Genomic DNA, 25,731 nt, shown 5'->3' with positions numbered 1-25,731 from the left:
TCACTGTAATCCTTACTCAAAGCAACAACCATACTACAACCAGAATATTGTCATCTTGAAATTCCCTCCACCGATTTAATGAGTTTACTGCTGATGTACTGCTACAAATGCAATTATTCTATTGCTTCCGAATTCGCCCTCACTCAGATTCTCAGGACTTGAGCAAAATGACACAGAATCCTTGTCAGAATGTGATATAAATATCGTGTAGCCCAGTTCCCAAGAGAGTCCACATTTCCAGTTGAAATCTCACAGGCACGGCCTCTACTATCTGCTTTTCTTTTCTGGTCTTCTGAACTTCCATCAGAGTCACAAGTCCAGACTCTTCCAAAAATCCTTCCATCCATAAAACAGTTCCAAAGGCCCAAGAGCCACATGGTCAGGCTTAGTTACACCAGTGAACTCGATTCTTGGTCATCAATGAGACAGTGAATTTGCTGTCTCCAACAAGTGTTCTTGTCTTGCCCTCTCTGCAAATTAAGTGGACAGACAATAAAGAGCAAATAACAAGGAGAACCTCAGTAATCTTTAACAGTTTAAATGTAAAAACAAGTCACCACACATGGGAATGCCAAATAGAACAGTGAGAGATTTGAACTTGACAGTAACAGGATGCTAGCTGAGGGCTTGCCAGCAAGTATTAGGACATGAAGTGTTGATGATTCCTATAAACCACTGGAGAAACAGGTCTCAAAGGCTGGAGGCATGAGTTCTAAAAACTGTGGATCATGGAGAACAAGAAACAGCCGTAGGAACAGATTCCCAACTGTAGCAGGAACGTAGAGTCTTAGAGGAGGCTAAGGCAAGAATGAGTCCCCTGCCTTTGATTGTGTCTTAGGGTTTTTCTGCTGTGAATAGATACCATGACCAACAGTTAATTAAAGACAACAGTTAATTAAGGCTGGCTTACAGGTTCAGAGGTTCTGTCCATTATCAGCAAGTTGGGAACATGGCAGCATCTAGGCAGGCATGGTGCAGGAGAAGCTGAGAGTTCTACATCTTCATCTGGAGGCTGCTAGCAGAATACTGGCTTCCCAGCAGCTAGGATGAGGGTCTTAAAGCCCACACCCATTCAAACAAGGCTAACCCTTCTAAAAAAGCTATTCCCTGGGCAGAGCATATATAAACCGTCACAGATTACAAGTTGAACAACCTTGGAGGCTGCAGCAATGAAAGCCCCTGTAAGCTCCCTGTAAGCATGGGAGAAGCTCAGGAGTCTGACTCCCACCAGCCTGGAGGGTGGCTGCCCTTCTCATCCTCCTTTGACCAGGTATATACCTAAGGAGTCTCATTGTGCAAAGCCTTCACACCCTGCTACACAGAGCCATGTGGATCCTAATTACTGAATGTGTATGCATGCCAGAGAGGTATAAAAAGGGAAAGAGCTCTCAAACCTGGAGGGAGAGAGGAAGAAAGCTGAGCTTCCATCAGGTCAGCTGGTCTTCCCTTTCCAACTCAGAGGTGGTAGGGAATGAGGTATTCACTCAGCCATCAACAGAGCTCTGCAGGCCAGTCTGAGGCTGGTTGCTGTGGTGACATTCCAATCACCTTTGTACCCATGCTGCTGTCATCTCCTCTGGAGCTGTTCCTGACACCCTCACAGCCGGCTTCTGTAGCAGATCGTCAGCTATTGATAAGACAACCTGATCTTTGCTCTTTGTCTCAGACTGAAGCCTGTAAGCAGCGCAGCTGCACTTGAGGCTTTTCATATCTGTCCCCATCTAGCTGGGGTTTCATATCTCTCTCTTAGTTACTGTTACACCAACACCTAGATCATTGAATCATGGCGGTAGATAGACTGGTTCCAACAACCCCCACTGCTGGCTCTTGGCGCTCAGAGCTTAATCTTCCAGCTGTACTGCTGTCTGGAGCCCCTCTGACCTCTATTGCCAAATCTCAGCGTCAGCTAATTACTTTTAAATCATGGTGACTAGATGTCTGATGGAAACAGCTTAAGGGAGGGGGAATTTCTTTTGGCTCACAGCCCAGAGTTACCCTTTCTTTGTATTGGGGAAGGCGTGGTGGCAGGAGGCTGAGGCAGCTGGCTACACTGTATCTAGTCAGAAAATAGAAGGGAATAGAGGTGTTCTGCTCAATTTCTCCTTTTTCATTCGGTCTCAGGGCCAAAGCCGTGGAATGGTGCCACCTACATTTAGGATCGTGTTCTCACCTCATTTAATCCTATTTGGAAACTCCTTGTGGATTTGCTCTGTGGGTGAATCTAGGCCCTATCAAGTTGATAATTGATATCATCATCATACTTCTGGAGCCAGGCAGTTTATTGGAGCACGGGTAATGTAAAGGCAGTGTGGGCAATAATTCAGAAAAGCTGTATCCTTGGCAGTCCCAGTCCAAGTCGCAAGCAGCTTCACAGAAGAGTTTTCTCTCCCAGAGGTTGCTTATTGCTTTTATAACTCTGAGAATCTCATAACCTCAGCTTTCTGTGTTTTCTAAGTCTCATGAGCTGCCTAAGGTTTCTGAGCCTCTCTCCTCGAAGAGGAACTATTCCGCCTCGGAGGACACGGCTACACAACATTCCTCCCTTTCTTCTGGCTCTTCTGTTCTTGCCACACAACCTTCCATAAAATTCCGTGAGCTGTGGAGGAGATGATATAGATGTCTGGTTTTGGTTTTGTTTGTTTGTTTGTTTGTTTGTTTTCTCTATTTATGCTGAGTGTTGAGCCATGTTATATAAGACACTCTGACCAAAAGCCACTTGGAGAAGAAAAGGTTCATGTCATCTTATATTTCCAGGTCATCCATCATCAAGAGAAATCTGAGCAGGAAATCAAGTCAATCTTATTTTGTGAACCTTCTGGATCTTATGAGGCTATTTTCTCCCTCCTGGAAGGAATCTTTCTTCCTTTCTTTCTTTCTTTCTTTCTTTCTTTCTTTCTTTCTTTCCACTTATATTAGTCAGGGTTCTCTAACATAACAGAACTTATGGAATGTATCTTTCTGTATATATGGAAAGCAGATTTATTAGGATGATTTACAGACTATAGTCCAACTAACTCAACAGTGTCTGGCTACTAACAGAAAGTCCAAGAATCCAGAAATTGTTCAGTCCATGAGGCTGGATGTCTCAGGTGGTTGTCAGTAGACACTGGAATCCCAAAGTCATAGGCTGTAATGCAAGAGAAGGAATGGATGTGCTAGCAAGGCAAGGGCAAGCAGGAAAAAAAGAAAAGAAAAGAAAAAACCTTCTTCTTCCATGTCCTTATATATGCTTCCAGTAGAAGGTGTGACCCGAACTAAAGGTATGCCTTCCTACCTCAAGATCCAGATTAAAGGTGTGTGTCTTCCTGCCCCAAGATCCGGGTCAAAGGCACATGTGTCTTTCTACCTCAAAGGTCCAGACTAGAAATGGATCCACCCACTTCAAACCAAGCAAAAAAAAAAAAAAAAAAAAAAAAAAAAAAAAAAAAAAAAAAAAAAAAAAAATCTCTCACAGGTATGACCCTCATTTCTGGATTTAGTTCATTCCAGATGTATTCCAGTTGGCAACCAAGAATAGCTATCACATCGTTGTGGAGTTTTGGGTTTTTTTGTTTTTGTTTTTGTTTTTTTTTTTTTTTTCTTGTATTGAAAATAGATTTGAAGGGCTGGAGAGATGGCTCAGAAGTTAAGAGCAACTAAGTTCAATTCCCAGCAACCACATGGTGGCTCAAAAATATCTATAATGTGATCTGGTGCCCTCTTCTGACCAGGCATACATGCAGGCAGAACACTGTATACATAATAATAAATAAATCTTAAAAAATAAAAAAAAAAAGGAAGGAAGGAAGGAAGAACGAAAGAAAGAGAGAGAAAAGATAGATAGATAGATAGATAGATAGATAGATAGATAGATAGATTTATTTGAGACTACCAGCAGTTCAGATCAGTCCTTAGCTGAAACCATCATGAAAGAGGCTATGGCCAGCAGCTAACGGAAGTAGATACAGAGACCCACAGCCAAGCATTAAGTCAAAGAGAGTGCCCAAACTGGAGACCTCCTAAGGGTCCTTCCTCTTGGAGCTTGAGAACCCTGTGGAAGAGGGGAAGGAAGAAACATAGGAGCCAGAAGAGTCAAGGATACCAGGAGAACATGGCCCACAGACATCAACTCTTTAAGAAGGGCTCAGCAGAGCTCGCAGAGACTCATGGTGCCTGCATGGGTCTGACCTAGGACCTCTGCATATGTTATGGTTATTAACCTGGTGCTTTTGTGGGACTCCTAACAGTAGGAGTGGGGGTGACTCTGACTTTTGTCTGCTCTTGGGACCTTTTTCCTCCTATTGCGTTGCCTTGCCCTGCATTGATATGAGGGTTTGTGCCTACTCTTACTGTGTATTTTGTTTTGCTGTGTTCAGCTGGTATCCCTGGGAGGCCTGCTCTTTTCTGAAGGGAAACAGAGAAGGAGTGGATCTGGGGGAAAGGGAAGGTGGGGAGGTGAAGACTGGGAGGAGTGTTGGAAGAGACTGGGAGGAATATGGTGAGGGGAAACTGTACTTGAAATATATTGAAAAAATATTTTTTAACTTTAAGGAAAGAAGATAGTTTTTATATAATCCATTCTGATTATGGTTTCTCCTCAATCTATTCCTCCCAGTCCCTCCCACATCACCTCCTCCATATCTGCCTCCTGTTGAGGCCCAAGCTGCCCCACTTTGGGCGGCCAAAATGTTGCAACCCTCTCCGCTCAACGCTTGGGGCCAAAATGTCCTGGACCGCTCTGCCGCTTCAGTCTGTGGGTCAGGGTCGAGAGAGAGAGAAGAGAGAGAGAGAGAGAGAGAGAGAGAGAGAGAGAGAGAGAGAGAGAGAGAGAGAGAGGGGAAGAGACTCGAAGAATGGAGACAAGACAGAGGTTCTGATCAAGTCTCTCTCCTTTATTGAAGGGAAATCTGGGGTATTTATATGCTTTTGCCACGTGCCTTGTAGGCGCATGGATACCACGTGCCTTACAGGTGTGGATATTATGTATGCCTTACAGGCATGTATAGCGTGGATAGCACATGCACCTCATGCCTTGCAGGTGTGGATACCATGTATGCCTTGCACTGGGGGCACTAAACAGCAAAACAAGATATGTGGGTTATCAGAGTGTGCTTCAGCTGTTGTAGGCTGTTGAAAAACAAGTCTCACATCAGGGTATATGGCTCGAGATGGCTGCAAAGCTGATAGCCACTTTCTGCTACAAGTCGGCTCCCAACAGCCTCCTTTCTGTCTCTCGTTAGAAAACAGACCTTTAATGAATAATATAACAATATAAAACAAAAACTAACAAATCAGAATAGAACAAACAAACAGAAGGAAAAAAAGTCCAAGAAAAGGCCCAAGAAACAGATATATATATATATATATATATATATATATATATATATATATATGTATGTATATATATATGTATATATATATATATATGCAGAGATAGAAATACACTTGTTTACACATTCAGAAACCCCATAAAAACACAAAACCAGAAGCCATAATATATACACGAAGGACCTATACAGTAACACTAGAGATAACAAATAAAATAAAAGTAAGAAACGGCTCTGACATGATATTATTATGAAAGAAGGAACTTCCAGCACTGCCATCCAGTCCATTTTCTCTTGACAATCTACCGCTGGGCAGGCAGCCTACGCTGAAGAACTGAGTTTTCATTTGCATGTGGTTATCAATTGGAGATAGATTCTGGGTTAGGGATGGGGGAATGTGTCCATTTCTACTTTCAGTCCTAGAGCCTGACAGGTGCACACCAAGCAGGCCCTGTGCATGCTGCCTCAGTCTCTGTGAGTTCATGTGTGCACTGGTCCCATCATGCTGTGTTTAGAAGGCTTTGCTTCCTTGGTGTCCTCCATCCCCCTGCCCTCCTCTGCCTCTACAATCTTTCAGTTTCCTCTTCCACATAGTTCCCTAAGCCCTGAGGAGAGGTGTTTGATTGAGATATCCCATTTAGAGCTGAGCATTCTCAGCTCTTTCTCTGCATATTATCTGGCTGTGTGGGTCTCTGTATTAGTTCTCATTGGCTGCAGGAGGAAGCTTCTCTGATGATGGCTGAGCAAGGCACTGATCTATGACTATAGAAGAATGTCATTAGGAGTCGTTTTATTGCAATGTTCCTTTAGTAGAATAGTAGTATTTGGTTTTCCCCCCTGGGTCCCATGGCTTTGTCGTCTCAGGTTCTTGGTCACACAAGCAGTATCAGATATTCATTCCATCTTGTGAAGTAGGTCTTAAGTCAGATATTGGTTGGCTACTCCTACAAGCTTTGTGCCCCATTGCACTTGTATGTATTGAGCCAGGACACCCTTGTAGATTTAAGAGTTGGTAGCTAGGTTGATGTTTACCTTTCTCCTTTATTACTGTGTGAGGTACCTTCCCAAACCAAGAACACTAGTCTGTAGGGGTGAAGGCTCTAGACAGGTACAATGAGTTGTGTGGGTGTTGTCTTTAGCAATAGGGTCTGGCTGTCAGTTTGTGGAGAGCAAACTATAGCCTTGCCAACAGCCTGGTTGCATGGAGGTTTCCATGGGACTCCTTTGGATAACAACTCAAATAGATGTAACCCATTCCTGATACTAGAAGATTCATTTGGTGAAGAAAAAAAAAAAAAAAAAAAAAAAAAAAAAAGATGCCCAGTAGGTGTTGGGAGTTGACTCCTAGCAGAAAGCAGCTGTCATCTTTGCAGCCATCTCAGGCCATATACCTTGACAAGAGACTTGTTTTCAACAGCCTACAACAGCTGAGCACACTCTGATAAACATCTTGTTTTTAAGCCCACATATCTTGTTTTGCTGTTTAGTGCCCCCAGCTGCAAGGCGCATGTGGTGTCCACGCCTGCAAGGCATGTGGCAAAGCGTATAAATACCCAGGATTTTCTTTCAATAAAAGAGACTTGATCACACCCTGTCTTGTCTCCATTCTTCATGTCTCTTTCCCCTCCATCGCCACTCTCCCTCTTGCTAGACCCTGACCCTCGGACCAGAGCAGCAGCTCTGGCAGGGACAAGTAGGGACTCTGTCTCTCCTGTTATTTGGTGATTTCATTTAGATCACCTTCATATATGTATATATTTTAAGAAGCTTCTACTGTATTAGGTTTCCATACTATCCCTCAAATGGCCCTTAGTTTTAGGTGTCTCTTTTCATACTCCCTCCCTCATCCCCCTCTTGCTTCCCCCTCTTTGTTTGATCTGGCCATTCCGGTCACTCTCCCTGCCCTCATTCAACCATAACTATCCTATTTCCCCTTCCTAGGGAAGTGTCTGCCTCCTCACTAGTCTCTGAATCTACATATAACCTCAATTCCCATCTTCCTGAAGAACTGCCACACTGATTTCCATAATGATTGTACAAGTTAGCACTCCCACCAGCAACGGATGAGTGCTCCCGACTCCACCTCCTCCCCAGCATGAGCTGTCACTTGTATTACTGATCTTAGTTATTTCAATAGGAGTAAGATGAAACCTCAAAGTATTTCTGTTTTTCCCTGACAACTAAGGTTGTTGAGCATGGTTTCTCAGCCATTTGAGTTTCCTCTTTTGAGAACTCTCTTTAGATCTGTTCAGATCCATTGTGTTAATACTCTAGATAAGACTTCAAGCTGGGCAATGGTGGTGCATGCCTTTAATCCTAGCACTTAGGAGGCAGAGGCAGGTGGATTTCTGAGTTTGAGGCCAACCTGGTCTACAGGTTGAGTTCCAGGACAACCAGGACGACACAGAGAAACCCTGTCTCGAAAAACCAAAAAAAAAAAAAAAAAAAAAAAAACTTCAAGTGCTATATTAAATAAGGACTAATTTGCCTTGTTCCTGATTTTGAGCTTCTCTATATTTAAGTAGATTTTGTCTATGTGTTTGCTGTAAACTGCCTTTATTATGTTGAAGTATGTCCCTTGTATCCCTGGTATCTCTAGGACTTTGATCATGAAAGGTCTGAGATTTCATCAAAGGATTTGTCTGCCTCCAATCATATGATCATGTGGATTTTTGGCTTTCAGTTTGTTTGTATAGATTACATTTATTGATTAACATATGTTGAATCCCTGCATCTCTGGAATGAAGCCTACTTGATCATAGGAGATGATCTGTTTGATGTGTTCTTAGATTCGGTTTGCAGGTATTTTATTGAGGCTTTTTGCATCTATGTTTATAGGGAAAATTGATCTGTAATTTTCTTTCTTTGTGTGATCTTTATGTGGTTTGGGAGTCAAAGTAACTGTGGCCTTATTAAATGAATTGAGCAATGTTCTTTCTGTTTCTATTTTGTGGAATAATTTGAGAAGTATTGGCATTAATTCTGTTTTGAAAGTCTTATAGAATTCTGCAATAAAACCATCTAGCCCTGTGCTTTTTGGATGGTAGACTTTTAATGACTGCTTTTATTTCACTAGGGGTTATATGTATGTTTAAATTGTTTATCTGATCTTGGCTTAATATTGGTAGGTGGCATATATTAAGAAAATCATCCATTTGGTGGAATACAATTTTTTTGTTTTGTTTTGTTTTGTTTTGGGGGGGTTTTTTTGGTTTTTCGAGACAGGGTTTCTCTGTGTAGTCCTGGCTGTCCTGGAACTCACTCTGTAGACCAGGCTAGCCTCGAACTCAGAAATCCACCTGCCTCTGCCTCCCAAGTGCTGGGATTAAAGGCGTGTGCCACCACTGCCTGGCTGGAATACAGTTTTTTTAAATTATGTCCTTAAGGTTCTCTGGATTTCCTTGGTGTCTGCTGCTATATACCCGCTTTTCAGCTCTAATTTTGTTCATTTGGATATTCTACCTCCACCTTTTACTTAATTTGGCTAAGGGTTTGTCAGTCTCATGATTTTCTCAAAGAACTAAATCTGTTTCATTTGCTTCTTTGTATTGTTTTGATTGCTTGCTTGTTTCTAGCTTACTGATTTCGACCCTGAGTTTGATTATTTCTTGCCATCTAATCTTTTTGGATGTAATTTTTCCCTTTTGTTCTAGAGCAGTGGCTCTCAGCTCGTGGCTCAAATAACCCTTTCACACTGGTCACCTAAGACCATTGGAAAACACAGCTATTTACAATTCATAACAGTAGCAAAATTAGTTATAAAGTAGTAACAAAAATAATTTTATGGCTGAGGGTTACCACAACACGAGGAACTGTATTAAAGGGTCACAGCATTAGGAAGGTTGAAAATCACTGTTCTAGAGCTTTCAGCTATGTTGTTAAATTACAGGTATGAGATCTCTCCAATTTTTTCATGTTGACAGTTAGTGCTATGAACTTGCTCTTAGAACCACCTTCACTGTGTCCCATAAGTTTGAACATGTATTTTCATGTTTTATTCAATTCTAGAAAGTTTTTCATTTCTTTCCTAACTCTGCCTTGACCCATTTTTCACTCCATGGTGAGTTGTTAGTTTTCATGTGTTTGTAAGCTTTCTGTTGTTTCTGTTGCTGCTATCCAGCCTTAACCTGTGGTAGGTCAGGTAGGATGCAGGTATTATCTCCGTTTTCTTGTATCTGTGGAGACTTGCTTTATATCCAAAAATGTGGTCAGTTTTGGAGAACATTCCACGAGCCACTAAGAAGAAAGTATATTCTTTTTTTTGGGGGGTGAAATATGTGTTAGCTCTGTTTGGTTATGATGTCAGTTAGCTCCAGGATTTCTCTATTTAGTTTTTGTCTGGATGACCTGTTCACTGGTGAAAGTGAGATAATGAAGTCACCCACTATCACTGTGTGATAGTAAAAATATAGTTTACTTTATTAATTAAATTAACTTATTATTTAATTAAAATATTATAAATTAACATTTAATTTAAGCAGTGCTTCTTTAATTTTTTGTTTTATTTTTATTAAATGTTTCTTTTATGATCTTGGATGCCCTCATATTTGGGGCATAGATGCTCACAATGCAACATGTTTCAATGGGTTCTTCCTTTGATGAATATGTACCATCCTTCCTTATCGCTTCTGATTAGCTTTGGCTTGAAATCTTTTTTATCAGATATTAAAATGGCTCCACTAGCTTGGTTCTTGGGCCCATTGGCTTGGAATAACTTTTTCCATCCTTTTACCCTGAGGTGATGTTTGTCTTGGGTGTTAAGGTGTATTTCTTGGATGCAGCAGAAGGACAGATTCTGCTTTCATATTCATTCTGTTAGTCTGTGTCTTTTTTTTTTTTTTTTTTTTTTTTGGATATTTTACTTACATTTCAGATGCCATCCCCTTTCCCCATTTCTCCTCTCTATCCCCTATCCCATGCCCCCTTCCCCTTTTTGCTTTTATACAATTTTTTAAATATTAATCAAAGGCTTTATAAGTTTGGTAATGCTCAATATCAATCAGAAGTGTAACCCAATACCCAACCTAGATATATTAACTATTTGACTGGTGGAGACATGCAAACATCTGCCTCTCTCTCTCTCTCTCTCTCTCTCTCTCTCTCTCTCTCTCTCCCTCCCTCTCTCTCCCTCTCTTTGTCTTTCTCTCTCTCTCTCTCCACCTAGCTCCTCCTCTCCTCCTCCTCCTCTCCTTACTCTTCCTCTTCCTCTCCGAACTCCTCCCACGTTAGCTCCTCCTACATATCACCCTTCCTGTTAAAATAAAACTTTTTTTCAAAATAGTCTGTGTCTTTTTAATGGAGAATTGAGACCTTTGATATTAAGAGTTATCAATGAGCAGTGTGTATTGATTCCTTTTATTTTGTTGTTGTTGGTGGTGGTGGTGGTGGTGGTGTGTGTGTGTGTGTGTGTGTGTGTGTGTGTGTGTGTGTGTTTCCCTCTCTTTGACTTCCTGGTCTGGGATTATTTACTCCTTGTGGGTTTTCTGTGTGTGCAGTTATCCCCTTCAGGTTGAAGTCTTCCTTCTAGTGCCTTCTGTAATACTGGATTTGTAGATAGATCCTGCTTAAATTTGGTTTTTATCATGGAATATGATTCTTTCTCTATCTATTATGATTGAAAGTTTTTCTGGGTATAGTAGTGTGGCCTGGCCTCTGTGGTCTCTTAAGAGTTTGCAGGACATCTATCCAGACCCTTCTCCCTTTTAGAGTTTCCATGAGGTCAGTTGTTATTCTAAAGGATCAGCCTTTATATGTTACCTGATCTTTTTTTCTCGCAGCTTCGAATATTCTTTCTTTGTTCTGTATGCTTAGCATCTTCATTATTATGTGCCAAGGGAACTTTCTTTTCTGGGCCAGTTTATTTGGTGTTCTGTATGCTTTTTGTACCTTGATAGGTATCTCCTTCTTCAGGTTAGGAAATTTTCTTCTATTATTTTTATTGCAAATAGTTTCTGTGCCTTTAACCTGTTTCCTGTGTTTCTTTTCATTTACCTCTTCCTATTATTCTTAGATTTCTCTTCTCATAGTGTCCCAGATTTCCTGGATGTTTTGTGCCAGGATTTTTTTTTTTTTAGATTTAACATTTTCTGTAACCAATATATCCATTTCTTCTAGTGTATTTTCAATGCACAAGGTTTTTTCTTCCATCTCTTATATTCTGTTGGTGAAGCTGAACCCTGAGGTTTCTGTCCAAGTTCCTACATTTTTTTACTTCCAGATTTCCCTCAGTCTGGGTTTTCTTTTTAGATTCCTATTCTGTTTTCGTGTCTTGAACTGTTTGATTCATTTCCTTACATTGTTTGCATTTTCATAGATTTTATTTAATGGATTTATTCATTTCCTCTTTAAGTACCTCTACATATTCATGAAGGCTGTTTTAGGTTCTTGTCTTGTGCTTCAGCTAGATTGCAATGCTCAGGGTCTACTGTGGTAAGATTGCCAGGCTCTAGAAGAGACCTGTGCAGGTCTTGGGAAATGCCAAGGCCAGCAAAGAAACAATTCCTGGGAATAGAGAAGGAAACCCAGTTCAACACAGCTCAGTAGCTTGAGTTGGTTCAAACTTCTAGACCCCGACACTGGACAGTTTATTTTAGGCACATTTAAAGACAGTACAATTTGGAAAAGAAGTTCCCTGGTATAACTTAATTGAGTATGCACAATGAGGCATAATTACATGGAAACTCTTCTCAAGGTACGTGTCGCTTCTTCCAAGAAGATGGATTCTAAATATAGGCTACATGTGTAAGCTTCAGGGAGGATGTGGTGTGGTCTCGTCATACAGATAGCACAGAAGTCACCTAGGCTATTAACTACCTCCAGCACTGCTTTGAGGAGCCTGGGGGAACTAGGTATGGCCTAGCCCTACAGATAGTTCAGGGATTACCTAGGCCATTAACCACCTCCTGTTCCCAACCTGCTGGATGAACAGCAAGCTATATATCTCTCCCTTTAAAGAGTCATCCCACCGGACAGTGGTGGTGCATGCCTTTAATCCTAGCACTTAGGAGGCAGAGGCAAGCAGATTTCTGAGTTTGAGGCCAGCCTGGTCTACAGAGTGAGTTCCAGGAAGCCAGGGCTACACAGAGAAACCCTGTCTCAAAAAAACAAAACAAAAAAACAAAACAAACAAAAAAAAAAAGAATTAAAGAGTCATCCCTACATGTTTAGCATTCCTGGTTTCCCTAGTGTTCTCTGTGAGAGGAAGGACCTTTGTGTTCCCAGCAGAGATATATCATTCTGGCTATGTTTGTGTTTTTATACTAGCATCTAGGCATTTGGGTTAGGGGAGATTCTAATTCTAGATGCTGGCGTCTGGCCGTACCTTTGTTGGGTAGGTGTTTTATTCCTTGGTTTTTGTTCCCCTCTCTAGTTCTTAGGAACGTGCAGTAGCTGGGAGTTACTCCTCTCTCCCCCCTCTTTCTTCCTCCTCCTCCTCCTCCTCCTCCTCCTCCTCCTCCTCTTCTTCTTCTTCTTCTTCTTCTTTTCTCTCTCTCTCTCTTTCTCTCTCTCTCTCTCTCTCTCTCTCTCTCTCTCTCTCTCTCTCTCCCCTTGATGCTCTTAACTACTTCTCTAGCACCACACTTGCCTGTCTACCTCTATGTTCCCGCCATGATGGTAATGAATTAACCCTCTGAAACTTTAAGCAAGTCCCCAATTAAATTATTTCCTTTATAATAGTTGCCTTGGTTGTGGAATCTCTTCTCAACATAAAAGAATGACTAAAACAGGGGGAGAGGTTTTTCAGAAAGTGGGGAAAGAGATTTGGGTGCTATATGGGCTGCAACCCTCAGTCCAACAGAAAGGAAACTGAACTAAGTCTTATAAGTAAAAAACCCAAGATCAATTCTAGAACTTGAAATCCCACCAGTACCTAAATTAAAAAAACAAAAAACAAAACAAAAAAAACAATCCCTGAGTTTGCCCCAAGCTCAGGACTTAAAATCCTACTAATCTCCACCCTGTAAATCTCCACCCTGGAAAACTCTACCCCCCAAAATATACCCTATCTAAAACATGCTTCTCACTCAGTTCTTTGCTGCTTCTCTCCTGATCAGAAGCAGCTTGTGTTTTCCCAGTAAATCTCTTGTGTGAGGCTGGTTATGCTGAGTGGCTTTGTGGTGTTCCTTAGATCCAGACTGCCAGGCTGTCTTGCTCTTCAGAGCTGTGACACTTGCATTAGGCACACCTTTTCCCTCAGAGCTACACTTACTGTCAGACTGTAAGTCTTTGACTATAGAGCCAAAGCTAAAATCAACTCCCAGAAGACTCTGGTTAGAAGATGACATTGTCGCTTGGCAGTGGTGGAGCACGCCTTTAATCCCAGCACTTGGGAGGCAGAGGCAGGCGGATTTCTGAGTTCGAGGCCAGCCTGGTTTACAGAGTGAGTTCCAGGACAGCCAGGGCTACCCAGAGAAACCCTATCTCGAAAAACAAAAAAGCAAAAAACAAAAAACAAACAAACAAACAAACAAACAAAGAAAGAAAAAGATGACATTGTCCAGCAGCCACACTGTCTCTTCTGTCATTGGACATTAGCTGCCATTACCATCACCTCTACTGGGAGAATAGCTTCTGAACTCCTCACCAATTGCATCGCTTTCTTAAGTGCAGAGGCCATGGTTGCAGAGTCTAAGGGCTGACCCAAATGTCACATCAGTGTGCTACCTGCTCCAATAGAGGGAAATGATAGGTCTAATCCCATTGTCTTTCTATTAGGAGGTAGATCCTCTTTCAAGGCTCACACAACTGGAGGGGCACTCAAAATAAGGGTGTGTGTGTGTGTGTGTGTGTGTGTGTGTGTGTGTGTTTAACTAGAAATGAGAAAGAGCTACTTCAAGACTAAGGAAAATTCTTCAGTAATTATTCAAATCAGACCAGGATAAATGGACAGAAACAAAGAGATGTATACATATTTCTGTAAGCATAATAAATATAATAGAAGTGGTTTGATTCCAATATGCCACTGGATTGGATCTCTTTAGGCTTCAGTTTTCTATAAAGTAGGGATACTGAGAAAACCTATGTCATAAGAGTACTTCAAGGGCTAAGTGAGTTAATGCTTCAGCATGCTTAACACATTATCTCAGAAATGCTAATTGCAGAGCAAGTACTAACTATTGACAAGCTTTCAGAGCAATGAAAAAGGATCATTGAGACCACGGAGAGCCTTTGATTGTAAATTGTCTCTCTACTCTCCAAGGCTTGTTGGGTATCCGAGGGAGGGATGCTGCTGGCATCCTGCCTGGAACACTTCCAGGAGGCAGTCACTGAGGCGCAAAACTGGACTCCTTAGGTAATGAGGTCTGGACCACCTGTGAATTTAGAACAGGAACAGCCAGTGACTGTTCTTCATATTCTCTCACTTCATATTGGCTGACTGAGCTCTGAGGAGATGAGTCTTAGGCAAACTGCCTAACCCTCTGGAAGGCAGACATTATCCATTTTCTAGGAGTTAACAGGGGAAGGAACCAGAGCAACAACAAAAGATTGGATGGAAATATACCAACATATTACTGGCACATATCCCAAGCATGTGATTATGGGACATTAATGTTTTCTTCCTTTCCTTATCAGAGGGCTGGGGCTGGAGCTCAGGATTACAGAACTTGCCTGGCAAGTACCAAGCACTAGTCTTAATTGCTAGGATGAGCAATAGACTTTTCTTTGTAAGGAAAGTCTATTTTTGTTAATTTTGTAACGTTTACATTCTCTGTATATTTTAATCTTGATTGATTTGTTGCCTAAACTGGTGAGAACCATCTTCTTGGTTTTGTTTGTTTTTGAAACTGGGTCTTATGTATGCTACGCTGGCACCAAACTTATATACAGCTAAAAATGACCTTGGACTACTGCTCCCTCCTTCGGCCACTGCTTCGCAGATGCTGGCATTGCAGGTGTGCCATTACCCCCAGTTGTATGTAGTGCCAGTGAACAAAACCATGAATGTTTGGCAAGTTCTCTACCAACTGAGCTATGCCACCATCCCCATCCTCTTTTTAATTTAATTCTTGGAAGAAGGTTCACCAAGATGGCCAGGAAAGTCACCTGGCCTGTGGAGTGGCTTCAGCTGCATCTCAGCTCATTCACCAATAGAAAAGAGAGTACAGTGGTCCAGGACGATAGATAAGGGCACTTGGCATGCAAGCTGGGTGACCTGAGTTTGATCCATGAAAGCTACATAAAAGTAGAAGAAGAAAAAAAAAAACTGACTTCACAAACTTGTCCTCAGACTTCCACAGACACACTCAACATAGGTGTCATGCCCCCAAGCAGAGGTGAGAAGTTCAAGGTTATCTCAGCTACACGTTGACTTTGAAACTAGCTTGGTCTATGTGACACTGTCTCAAAAAGAATAAAGAGCAGAGCAGTGCTAGTGTAGTGGGAGAACCTTCCAGAACTCTAGTCAAAGTCTTAAACAGGCTCCAGGTCTTATAAGATGCGTGTATTGAACACCAGTGAAATCCTATGCTCACACAACTGTAATCTCAGCTCTTGACAGGTGTCTTCATTAGTTCTCTATTGCTGGGAACAGACACCATGGCCAAGGCAACTCTATTAGAGTAAAGCATTTAATTGGGGCAGGCTTTCAGTTTCATAGACTTAGTTTATTATCGTCATGGTGAGGAGCAGGGCGGCAGCAGGCAGGCAGGCATAGTGCTGGAGAGGTAGCTGGGAGTTTTATTTTTACATCCTGATCCTCAGGCAGCAGGTGGGGGGGGAGGGAGAGATGGAGAGAGAGAGAGAGAGAGAGAGAGAGAGAGAGAGAGAGAGAGAGACTGAGCCTAGAGTAGAAAGTCTCAAAGTTCACCCCAAACAACACACCTCCTCCAACAAGGACACATACCCCCCTCAATTCTTCCAAACAGTTCACCAGCTGGGGCCTAAGCATATGAGCTTAGGGGTACCATTCTCATTCAAACCACCACAGCAGGTATGGACAAGAGGATCAACTAACCAGGACTCACAGGGGCTCACATAAACTGAAACTACAATCAGGGAGCCTGCATGCATCTGACCTAGGTCTTCTGCATCTATGTTATAATCTGTAGTTTGATGTTCTTGTGGGACTCCTAACAGCAGGATCAGGGACTGTCTCTGACTCTGTTGCCTGCTTTTGGGACCCTTTTCTCCTAGTGGGTTGCCTCACCCAGCCTTAATAAGAGGGAGGTGCCTAGTCTTATTGCAGCTTGATATGCTTGCCATGTGTGCTTGATATCCCTGGGAGGCCTTCCCTTTTCTGAAGGGAAATGGAGGAGGAGAGGATCTGGGGTTGAGTAGGGACTAGAATGAAAGGAGGGAGGGATATAATGTATAAAAGAATAATTTGTTTAAAGAGTCCCTGTCTCAAAAATAATGGAGAAAAAAATGGGTGGGGGAAGAAGAAAGGAAGAGCAGAAGAAGGGAGAAAGGGAGGGAAGGAAGGAAGAAATTCAAAGGAGTTTCCAGAACACACACAAAGGTGGAAGGAGGCCTCACCTTCATAATTCCATAGCTAGCCTATGACATCTACACACATGCTGTGGCACACACACACACACTCACACACACACACACACACACACACTCACATACACACACACACACACACACTATAGACACACAAAAATAATTTTTTGGTTAGTGATGAGAGGTGGTGAGAATGGACTGCCCTCCCTCTCCAGAGAAGATTGAGTCACATCTCAGAACTGGCCGCATCTGAAGGACAGGACACACATGGGAGGATGGGGCCCAGCCTGCACTTGCTTATGGTCTCCTGGTCTGGGGAGCCGACAGGGCACCAGCTGCAGCTCATTTTACTCCCTGCTAGCAATGAGAGGATTATCATATGATATTCATGTCGGTTTTTATAAATAATTCATCTTTTTCTTCACTAAAGTAAAATAGCCTGAAGCTAGAATGGTTAAAAGAAATGTCAGTGCCTTATTCATGAAATAATAACGTGCCAGTTTGCAGTTTGCGAAACTCTCGTATTGAAAATATGCCTCGTTCCAGGTCTATTTTTACCCTGGAAAAGGCTTGAATCTCCTTCCCTCCTTGGAACCTGATAAAGGCTGTGTTATGCTTTCTCCAAAATGGGGCTTTCCCAAATTGGTTACCTTTGCGCATGGAAATCTGAAAGGGGATGGCAATTAGGTATATTTCTGAAAGCTAAGCCCAAAATACAATAGCTTTTTTTTTTTAACTCCATAAAAATAAATTATAAACAAAAGATAACAGAGTCTCTGGTCCAACCCAGCCAAGGGAAATGAGACCACAGGTTGTTGATGTTCCCGTGAGTCTGTTTCCCGAGCCTGACCGGTAACATCCCCCTGCACAGGAAGAATGACTCTGGGTACCGGAAGTTACCGTGATACTTGTAGATTTCCTCTTCCTGCCCAGTATCATGCACTGGCTTTTAAACAAGAATTTTTCGTGCGATTCTCTAGGATGATTTGTAAATTATCAAGAAGTGTTTGTCAAAATATATTAAAACATGTTGGTGACTCTTCTCAGGACAACGTGCTTCCATGGAGATCAGAAAATCTCAGGCAAACCAGGCCTATCTTGTCACCGTACAAAACAAAGAGAATGTGGGCTCCTGGGACAAGGACAGGAGAGAGAATGGTAACAGTACTGTTTTATATGATAGAAACATTTAACAATATGTGTTGTCTGTTCAGAAAATTGGGTTTGGCTCAGGATCGGTAACATTACCTGTAATATCAGCACTGGGGAAGCTGAAGCAGGAGGATAACATGTTTGAAGCTAGCATAAGGCCATATAGCAAGTCCAAAGGCCAGTCTGAGAATAAAGCATGATCCTGTCTCAAAAAACTAAGGACTAGAAATATAGACAAGAACAGTAATAGAGTTCTTGTCTAATGTGCCAATGGCCTGGCTTCTGTTCACACCACCTTGAAAAGGAAATGTTAAGTTATGGTGCTCTGTCAAATCAGTGGCATGACTATTTTATTGTTATTATTTTGTTTATGTGCTTTGTCTTCATGTATATCTGTGCACCATGTACATCCAATGCTTGCAGAGGCCAGAAGAGGGCACTGGATCTCCTGAAACTGGAGTCATAGACAGTTGTAAGCCTCCATGTGGGTGCTGGGAATCAAACCCAGGACCTGTCAAAAAGCAGCCTGTGCTTTTAAGCACTGAGCCATCTCTCCGGCCTCAGACCTATTTAAACCAACAGATCTCTCAGAACTGTGAAAAGTTTTAGACTTCTACAAAGTTGGTATCATTGCACTTAAAATTTGCTTTATTGTTTCATCTGTTCCTAAAATTTGTCTTTCAACGATTTTACAAAAAAAAAAAAAAAAAAAAAAATTAGCCAGGCATGGTGGCATAAACCTTTAATCTCAGCACTTGGGAGGCAGTGGCAGGTAGATCTCTGAATTGAAGGCCAGGTTGGTCTACAGAGTGAGTTCCAGGACAGCCAGGACTACACAGAGAAACCCTGCCTCACAAAACAAACAAAAAACTGAGCTGAATGCTGGCACATGCCTGCAATCCCAGCATGTGGGAGACTGAGGTGAGGCAGGAGGATCATCCATCCATTGTAAGCCAGCTAGGACTCCAAAACCCCATTTCAAAACAAAACAAAACCAAACAGAACGGAACTGGAATTTGTGCACAGCTCTTTGTCACTCAAACTTACAACCCTAGAAGGCCATCAAAGTCTTGATTTTTGTTCCATTTTTAAGGATTAAAGTATGAGGGCCCAACTTGCTGGGGTTGGGCAGGAGTTTGCAATGGAGCCTTCTGTGCCCCACCCCACCACCATCCCGTTCCCCTGCCTCTTTTCTACTGGCCCACTTTACATCTGGTTAGTATTGTCAAACCATGGAAACAGCCGGCTATGGCCAAAGAGAAATATTTCTTTCAGTTTCTCAAGTGTCTCCTAGGAGAGCTGCAGGCAGCTGGTGATGACATAATGTTGGCTGACAAGAGCCTTCCTGGCCAAGGGAGCCACAGCCATGGCTGCCACCCACTGGGCGGCTCTTCAGGGGACTTCCACAGGGCACAAAGTCCCGAGGTTCACAACACAGGGAGGGCCCGGCTCTGAGTGAGGGGCACACCATCTGTCCACAACTCCTTTCACAGCTCGGCGTTTTTCTCACACATCAAAGTTGTTTCCGAGTGAGAGGCGAGGAGCAGCTGGGCAGAATTAGGCTGCAGCCTGCTTCCCCACCCCTCAGAAAAGCTGAGGGTGAGGACAGGGCAGTTCATCCTCCAGATGGCTCGGTGTTTAATTAACACTGACAGCAGCTCAGACCCCAACTTGCCCATGTAAATGCACCAGCTGCTGTGCCTATGCTCCAGGTTCCAAGTGGGAGTCACCCCAGGTAGAGAAACATCTCCATCCTTCTTTCAGCTGTGGCTCCCACACAGCATCATCAGCCTGTCAGCCAAGACCCAGACTGGACTCTGAGATTGCATGGATTCATGCTTAATTCCCAAGCAGAGCTTAGGCCTCGGAAGATAGAGGGGATGTGGAAAAGAGACTGAGATAGCCCTGGTAAGTAGCTTTCTCCCATTGCCCACAGTGTGAATCTCAAAGCTGGAGCCCACTACAGGTGCATTCAGGCCTCAGTCAGGAGCCACTGACTACCTAAAAAGCACTGCTCAGCATTTCTGCACGGTCTTTTTGTTCCCTTCTGCCCTTGGGGGCACACCACCCTGCTACAGACCAGCCCCCCCCCCAAACTTTCACTCTGTGTTGTATTCACCTTCTCTCCTCGTCTGTTTCCTTCCAGAGATGACCTCAACTCTCTCCACTTTCAACTGAATTTGATTGTTTTAAGAGAAGTCTCCACTCCAACTTTGCATGTCTTCTACCTTGCTGTCCACATTTCTGTCCGCTCCTTCCCTAAACCTCTAGGTGGCATTTGAAGATACCATGGCCTCTTGCCAGGAGGCCTTCTTGGCCCCCTGATTACTAGAATAGCTTTCTCTGGACTTTTTCGCCTTCTCCTACAACCTCTCCATCTGGGCTATGGAACAGCCTCCTCTGGGGCTTTATCTCTGTCCTCAGGAGTTCTTGCCTAGACTCTCTCACTCTGCCCTGCTCCCTATAACTTCAACCAGGGCCCTCTTTCAAGTGACTCTTTCATTTTACCCCAGGACCTTCTTCAGGAACTCCTGGTTGCAATAAGCTTCTGCATTGCAATGTCCCAGTCTACATTGCAACAGCACAGGAGAACATTGCAATGATACAAAGGGTACTGTTTTGGCACAGTAGAACATTGGGGTAGTATAGCGCAGTATTATGATGTCACAGTTCGGCATTCTGGTGGCACAGTGAAGGAATGTGCTAGCATAATGCAACATTGTGACGTCACCATTCAATACTGTGATGGTACAACAGAGCATTGTCACAATTATGACTTCACAATGCAACACGGTGATCTCATAATACATCAGTGAGATGTCACAATGCTACATTGTGATGTCATAACTCAGCATTATGATGACAAACAGAAGTACTGTGACAGCACGATTTAGCATTGTGATACAGTGGAGCTATGTGATGTTAAAATGGAATTTTGTGATGTCATAATAAGCATTGCGGTAGCACAAAGAGCATTGTCATGTCACAATAAGGCATTATGGTGGCACATTACATCATTTTGATGTCACAAGTCAGCACTGTAATATCACAATTCAGAATCGAGATGGCACAGTGGAGCATTATGACTTCCCAGTGCAACATAGTGATGTCATGCTATTGTACTAAGATATCACAGTGCCTCAATGTGATGGCACAAGGGAATGTTAGGATGTCACAATTTTGCATTATGTTGTCACAATTCAGCATGGTGATATCATAATGGTGCATTATGACGTCTCAAGAGAACATTGTGTTGTCACAGTGCAGCATTGTGATACTTCAATGCAACACGTGATTTCACAGTAGAACATTGTGATGCCGCAATGTAGTTTGTAATGACACCTGGGAGCCATGTGGTGTCACAACTCATCACTGTGTTGTCACAACTGAACATTGTGATAGCACACTTTAACATTGTGAGGGTGCCATGGAACATTCAAATGTCACAATGAAGCATTATGATGAAACAAGGAGGCATTGGGATGTCACAGTTCAATACTTCAGTGCATTAATGGAAACATTGTAATATCATCTAGTATAAGAAGCGGATTGAGTGATGCTCTGCTCTATGAGTATAGCAGGATGTCATTAAGAATCATTTTATTACTATTGCGACTGACTAATTTCATAGTGCTGAAAGGTACCATGCTAAATTAGTAAGCAAAGTAATTATCAACCTTACTCAGCTGGAAACCCTATCAGCTACAGTTACAAGAAGCCTTGTAAGATACAGCCATTGGTGCAATAATGGATGTATCAAATCCTGATGCCCAACCCAGACCAATTAATTCAAATCTTCACTGATGGAGCCATGCACTGGCACAGTTACATGTTATGGGATAACCACTCTCTTTCTGATTGGATCTAACGCCCACCCCACAAAATGGAATCCATGCCTTGCACTGTTAATAGGGACACAGACTCATGATGAGGTAGATTATGGGCCCTAGAGTAGAACTTACTGCTCTTATTTTCCTAACTGGACATAGCATTAAACCAGCCCCTAATGACATCATTATACCCATAGATTAGCACAGCTTTCAGTCCGAATCAGAGAAGCTACTATTTGCAGCAGATCGACACAGAGACTCACAACCGGTCAACATGCGGAGAACAAGAGGCTGTGGAATGCCAGCCCTAAAACGGACCTCTATATCATACATAGTCCTTCACAAGGCTCAGAGATCATCACAAAGGAGGAATCAGAATATTAAAAGCGAGAAGCAGATGATCACAGTAAAACTGTTTTCTGAGCACAACAGGGCAATTGCTGTAGGAAGTCACAGTGATTGTAAAAAAGCGTGCACAAGACTTGTGCAAGATCAAGCCAGACAAGGTCGCAGCATGGGAGATGGAAGCAGTCAAGACGCTCCACATGGAGCTAAAGAGCTATCGGCCATTAATGGCTGCTAGGAGAAGCTGAGTCAGCTTTCTTCAAGGTTGTTGCCCTGGGAGGCTCCCCATGCTGCAGGAGGTCCCACACTCATCCATGTACATACTGACACCACTAAGTGGACTCAGTGGGTTTAAAAGTAACTTGAGCTGGAGAGATGGCTCAGTGGTTATGAGCACTAGCTGCTCTTCCAGAGGGCCCAGGTTCAATTCCCAGCACCTACATGGCAGTTCACACTTGTTTGTAATCAGTTCCAGGGTTTCTGATACACTCACACATACAAACATGCAGGCAAAACACTAATGATCAAAAAATTATATATATATATATATATATATATATATATATATATATATATGGTGGAAGGGAATACTTATGGTAGGAGAGAAATTGGAGGAGAGGGACTGGAGAATGGACTTTGAATAAGACACACTATATACACAAATGAAATTCTCAAACAATAAAAAAAGCATCCTAAAAAAAAAATGATTCCAGACAAATGGGATAACCTACTAGTATCATCATGTTTCTTTAGAATTAGCATTTACCTGATAAGACTAGCAAGCAGGAACTCTGCCTTGGGCATCCTCACATCTCAGATGCTGTGAGGCAGCACATCTGTGTAGTGCATACTCAATGGAGATTTGCTGACTCTGCTGCCACAGGAGGGCTGGGGTCATGATTCATAACCAATCCCCCAGCTCCTGGGCAACCTTCATTTATGCATTTATTTATTTATCTTCAAAATAATTCAAGGTAAGCATCTGACTGTCAGTAAGCCTCTGTTTCCTCCTTTATAGAATGGAAGCAAATGAGTTAAGACGAGCCATAGTGGAGAACAAACATAGGGACGGTAGTTAAGATAATACTTGGCATCTAACAAGCTTTCAGTGAATTTTACTTCCATACAGTTAGCACAGAACATTCAATTGAGGTTGGGTCCCTTCTCTCCTCTCTCTTCCATAAATAAATTAATTTAGGTCTCTTAAATGTAATTATACCACAGAAAAGGCATCTCTTGGGCAGGAGTGGACCACCTAGGTTACACATTAGAATCCCCTGGGGAGCTTTTACAAACCCTGATGCCCAACCCCAGACCAATTAATTCAAATCTTCCTTGATGGAGCTGTGCATCAGCACACTTAAATAGCTCCCCTGGTGACTCTAATAGGCAACCAGGTTGAGAACTTCTGCCTCCGGGCACTGGGTTTGTTGCTCTTTACCTCTTAATTGTGGTCTTTCCAGGTAGTTATCACAAATCTAGCTGTTGTCAACATTAAAGTGTTGAAGTCCCCTACCTCTCCTTTCAATGTTTGTCTTGGAGGCAAGAGCTGGAGAATTCTTGGTGCACCTGAGAGAGCAAAATTGCCTCTCCACTCAACCATTCCTCCTCCAAACGTCCCTCTCCAGCAACCTTAACACCTGGCTCTCACTGAGCCAGGCCGTTCAGGAGCTTCATGGTTTATATGTGGGAAAATGTTAGAGGTCACTTCACTGGATCGTCTTTAAGGAAAGAGATGATTCTGTTTTCTAGCCAGTCCTCAAGTGAGGGTGCATGGACACCTGGTGTTCTCAGAGAATCTCAGTACTGTACAAGGATCTTGTTTATGTGCTTGGGCTTTTTTTTTAAAATATCATAGTTATATTATATAATTATAATACTTTTTAAATATTATGGTGGTGCATGCCTATAATTCCAGTACTTGGGAGGCTGAGGCAGGAGAATTGCTTTGAGTTCAAGGCTAGCCTGGGCTATATAGTGAGTTCCCTGTCTCATGTGGGGGAGGGCTGGTTGTGGAGATGGCCTTCTTACTAAGCTTGGGTAATTGAGAGCTGCACAATCACACAGACCCTGGCTTGAATCCCCAATATCTGTGTCAAAAGTTGGGCATGGCTACACATGTGTGTGATCCCAGGAGCACTAGAAGGCAGACTCAGGTAGATCCTGTAAGCTTACTGGCCAAGCAGCCTAACGAAAATGTCAAGCTTACAAACAGTTCAATAAAAGATTCTCAAGGGATTAAGATAGAGAACTAGAGAAGACACCCAATGTCCTCCTGGCCTCTGCATTTGCACACACAAGGCCATAACCACCCACACATGTGTATGTACATGCACTACATACATGCTATAGATATATGCAACACACACATATACAAAGAACCCTAAAATAAAATAAAATGTGCGTGTGTAAACTGATGACATAACTCTCCATGTATGGTTAAGGGGAAAGGCTTTTTTGTTTGTTTTGTTGTTTTGTTTTGATTTTTGTTCTTATGGGCTTGGGGGCATTGTTTCTTGTTTGTTCATTTTTGAGATAGAATTTGTCTGTGTAGCGCTGGCATTCTGGAACTCACTCTGTAGACCAGGCTGGCCTTGAACTCAGAGATCTGCCTGCCTCTGCCTCCAGAGTGCTGGGATTAAAGGAGAGCACCACAAATTGCCTGGCAAGGAATAAGTGTTTTTTGTGAATATGAGAGAGAGACCATCCAGAGGCATCCGGAAGAGTCCAGAGCAAAGAGAGAAAGAATTAGACTAAACATGGCCAGAAGATTGGACCCCACCAGGGCTATCTATGAGGGGGTGCAGGGGATAGCAAAATTTTGTTAGGTAGAAAAAAAATGCATGGTGAGAGAAGCAGAAGCAAAGAGAGAGAGCTAGAGGGGAAACAGCAAGAATAGCAGAGTTACTGCAAAGCATGTCTGCATTTATCCATCCCCCACCCTGTCCCCCTCTTTTTTTAACCCCTTTTTATATACCAATTCCTTATTTTACAATAAAAATTTGTTATCACTTGTTAAAAAAAAAAAAAAAGAATAGCAGAGTTCTAAGAAGAGTAGCTAGTGACCAGGGAGGGGACCAGTGAGCTGGAGGGAGTTTAGGGTAGGGGAAGGGGGAGAAGGGATAGGACACTAACATGGACTATGAAATGTGTAACAGTGACTCCTGATACTGAGGGACCCTGGAAGCCAGCATGAGCTTTGATGTGTTAATGGACACCACAAGAAGCCATATGTCCCTTCTGCCAGAGGTAAGAGAAATGACTCCTTTGGGTAGATGGGAAACCAATTTCACAAATTCCTAAGGAACACTGGCTGTTATCTAACAACCAGAAATCCTCCTATATATAATCCAGGTTGTTCTCATCTCTGGATATTTGGACAGCCCTTTGGGATTTGGAGAACTGGCATTTCCTTTGAACCTGACAGTAGACGTTGTACAATATCTGGCTACCCCTTTCGTAAGAGACCCCCTGTAAGATTTGAGTGCTCATACTTGTTTCTGGAAAAGTGAAATTGTGAATGTATACAGATTCTGGAATAGCACCCATAGGACCAAGAGGGGAAGAAAGTATCTCCCCACCAAGGCACAAGGGAAGGAAAGCAAAACACACTTGAAATGGAGTAGTGGTTAGTGTCAAATTAGCTGCAGATG

The sequence above is a fragment of the Arvicanthis niloticus genome, chromosome 1 (genome assembly GCF_011762505.2).
Source record: "Arvicanthis niloticus isolate mArvNil1 chromosome 1, mArvNil1.pat.X, whole genome shotgun sequence".
Lineage (NCBI taxonomy): Eukaryota > Metazoa > Chordata > Mammalia > Rodentia > Muridae > Arvicanthis > Arvicanthis niloticus.
This window is presented reverse-complemented; position numbering follows the sequence as displayed.